Genomic DNA, 3,125 nt, shown 5'->3' on the forward strand with positions numbered 1-3,125 from the left:
TAACATCACATAGCAGATCAAGGACACATCCAAGATACCCAAGTTGGAAAGGAAGGCTGGCTCCCCTAGCCAACAAGTCCGATCTGTTTTTTCCTCTTTTGATGAATTGAATAAGTGAGCATTTAAAACGTGTGCATGTATGTTTATTGAGATTTTAAGAGTGAAATACTAAAAAGCCACCAAAATAAGAATACATTATCATACTTTCAGGCTAGAAAAGCTTATGAAGTCATTAACACATTTCAGTAGAGTCACCTGGAGTCTTTAAAAAAATGATTTAGAGCACAGAATGAAATAGCCTGGGAAAATAGCCATATCAGGATGTCAGTGAAAGCAAGTATAGGGAAGTATGAATAACCTATCTTTGTAAAAAGGAAACACACACCAATTTACACACTCACGTATGCAAGCATACACCAAACACCTGGCCTGGAAATTGACCTCAATTGTTGATAGTGTTCTGCTGCACTGTGAGAATTTACATGGGAAAATGTCCTGTTTTATATGCATGGGATATGTGTATGCCATGTTTTAAAATAAACATGCACTATCTTGATAGGAAAAAAAATATGGATCCACCCATTTTGAAAATTTAAAAAAAAAAGGCAAAAAAGAGGCGGCACCTACTTTGCTTCTGGGAAGGAGGTCAACATGGCCCCATATATCCCATCCAGCACAGGAAGTGACAGAAATGCAAATAGGCAAGTGAGTGTCTCAGCATCAGGACTGTCGCAATCACTCTGCTAGATGATCTCAAACCAGACAGCTTCCTTGCTCCCCCTGGTTTAAGAGCTTCCGCATTAAGCCCTTAGCAGCTGCAGCTGCATCAGAAGATCAAAGCCATCCTTTTCAGGAACCTCAGGACAGCCAGGAGGAGGGCGATGCAGGAAGGGATTTCCAGGTGGCTCCTGAATAATCAGAGAGCTCCTCCAACACCACTTCTAATGGGAGGATTTGCTTTCTGTCCCTCCATCTCTCTCTCTCTCTCTCTCTCTTTTTTTTTTTTTTTTTTTTTTAAGGCTGCACCCATAGCAGCAGGATTCCCAGGCTAGGGGTGGAATCGGAGCTGTAGCCACTGGCCTACGCCACAGCTCCAGCAACACCAGATCTGAGCCATGTCTGCGACCTACACCACAGCTCATGGAAACACTGGATCCTTAACTCACCGAGTGAGGCTAGGGATTGAACTGTGTCCTCCTGGATATGAGTCAGATTCGTTTCTGCTGGGCCATGACAGGAATTCCTGTCCCACCCACTATCAAGAAGGGTTTCCTGGTTGTGGTAAGAGTAACAAGGAACTGATATGAGGTTTAGCTCTTTCACTAATTGTCATACAGGGAAGCAGTCCCTTTCTCTCTCTGAACTGGAGTTTCCTCCTTTACCAAATGATACTAACTCTGCTTATCTCCCAAGATTGCCATGTCATATTATTTAAAATGCTATCTCCAGACCTTGGAATTCTGTGTAGACATTAAAAAGACCAGGGAGGAGTTCCCATCATGGAGCAGTGAAACAAATCTGACTAGTATCCATGAGGATGTGGGTTCGATCCCTGGCCTCACTCAGTGGGTTGGGGATCCAGTTTTGCTATGACCTGCCGTGTAGGTCTCAGATGTGGCCCGGATCTGGCATTGCTGTGGCTGTGGTGTAGGCTGGCAGCTACAGCTCTGATTGGACCACAGGCCTGGGAACTTCCACATGCCATAGGAACAGCCCTAAAAATAAAAAAATAAAAGCAGGGGATAAACCCCATGTATGAATGTGGAAAGAGCACCAAGATTGCTTAGAAAGTGAAAACACTCAAAGCACAGCAACATGTGCTGTGTTGATCCTGTTCGGGTGGAGGATATAAATTACAGGATTTTATGTACCAGAAGATTTCTCCATGAACTCCTATTGACAAGCTCAGATGGTCAAAGGGAGACAGGGCTGACATGAGCAAAGAATTCTTTACTTTTCATTTTCATACCACTTGGTTCTAACTGAATTTTATCTTGTACCAATTTCCATACAACAATTTAAATTAAAATAGATAATGATATCTACCTCAAGAGCTAGTTATAAAGACCAAAGGAAGCGGTCTGTATACAACTTTTCTGTAAAGTTTCAACATCTCAGCAGTATCACTTTTATCATTCTTAACAGAACCACACACCCATTACTGAACTCTAATCTAAAATTAAATAGGGGAGGAGTTCTTGTTGTGGCACAGCAGAAACAAATCCAACAGGAACCATGAGGTTGCAGGTTCCATCCCTGGCCTCCATCAATGGGTTAAGGATCCAGGATTGCCGTGAGCTGTGGTGTAGGTCACAGATGTGGCTTGGATCTTGCATTGCTGTGGCTGTGGCATAGGCCAGCAGCTGTAGCTCCAATTCGACCCCCAGCCTGTGAACCTCCGTATGTCGCAGGTACAGCCTGAAAAAGCCAAAAACAAACACACAGGGGAGTTCCCTGGTGGCCTAATGGTTAAGGGTTTGGCATTGTCATTGCTATGGCTTGGGTTCAATCCCCAAGCAGGGAACTTCCATATGCCACAGGAACAGCCAAAAATACAACTACAAAGCTATAATAACTAAAACAGTATGGTACCAGGATTTCCCATCGTGGCACAGTGGAAACAAATCTGACTAGGAACCATGAGGTTGCAGGTTTGATCCCGGGCCTCGTTCAGTGGGTTAAGGATCTGGCATTGCCATGAGCTGTGGTGTAGGTTGCAGACATGGCTCAGATCTGGCATTGCTGTGGCTGTGGTACAGGTCAGCAACTGTAGCTTCAACTAGACCCCTAGCCTGGGAACCTCCATATGCTGCAAGTGTGGCCCTAAAAAGAAAAAAAAAAAAGTATGGCACCAGCACAAAAACAGAAATACAGATCAGTGGAAAAGAATGTAAAGCTCAGAACTTAATCCATGCACATATGGTCAATTCATCTACAACAAAGAAGGCAAGAATATACAAAGGAGAAAAGACAGTCTCTTCAATAAGTGGTGCTCAGAAAACTGGACAGCTACACAGAAAAGAATGAAATTAGAGTTCCCCTCATGGCTCAGTGGTTAACAAATCCACCTAGGAACCATGAGGTTGTGGGTTCAATCCCTGGCCTTGCTCAGTGGATTAAGGATC

The 3,125-nt window shown here is 43.7% G+C and overlaps 1 non-coding gene across 1 annotated transcript; it reads left to right on the top strand.

Moving 5' to 3' along the window:
* The first annotated feature begins 2,451 nt into the window (after nt 1-2,451).
* On the top strand, nt 2,452-2,524 carry TRNAD-GUC (transfer RNA aspartic acid (anticodon GUC)). Its single transcript has one exon. It is a non-coding gene; the product is annotated as a tRNA-Asp (tRNA).
* The last annotated feature ends 601 nt before the right edge of the window (nt 2,525-3,125 follow it).

Source organism: Phacochoerus africanus, chromosome 2 (genome assembly GCF_016906955.1).
Source record: "Phacochoerus africanus isolate WHEZ1 chromosome 2, ROS_Pafr_v1, whole genome shotgun sequence".
Classification (NCBI taxonomy): Eukaryota; Metazoa; Chordata; class Mammalia; order Artiodactyla; family Suidae; genus Phacochoerus; species Phacochoerus africanus.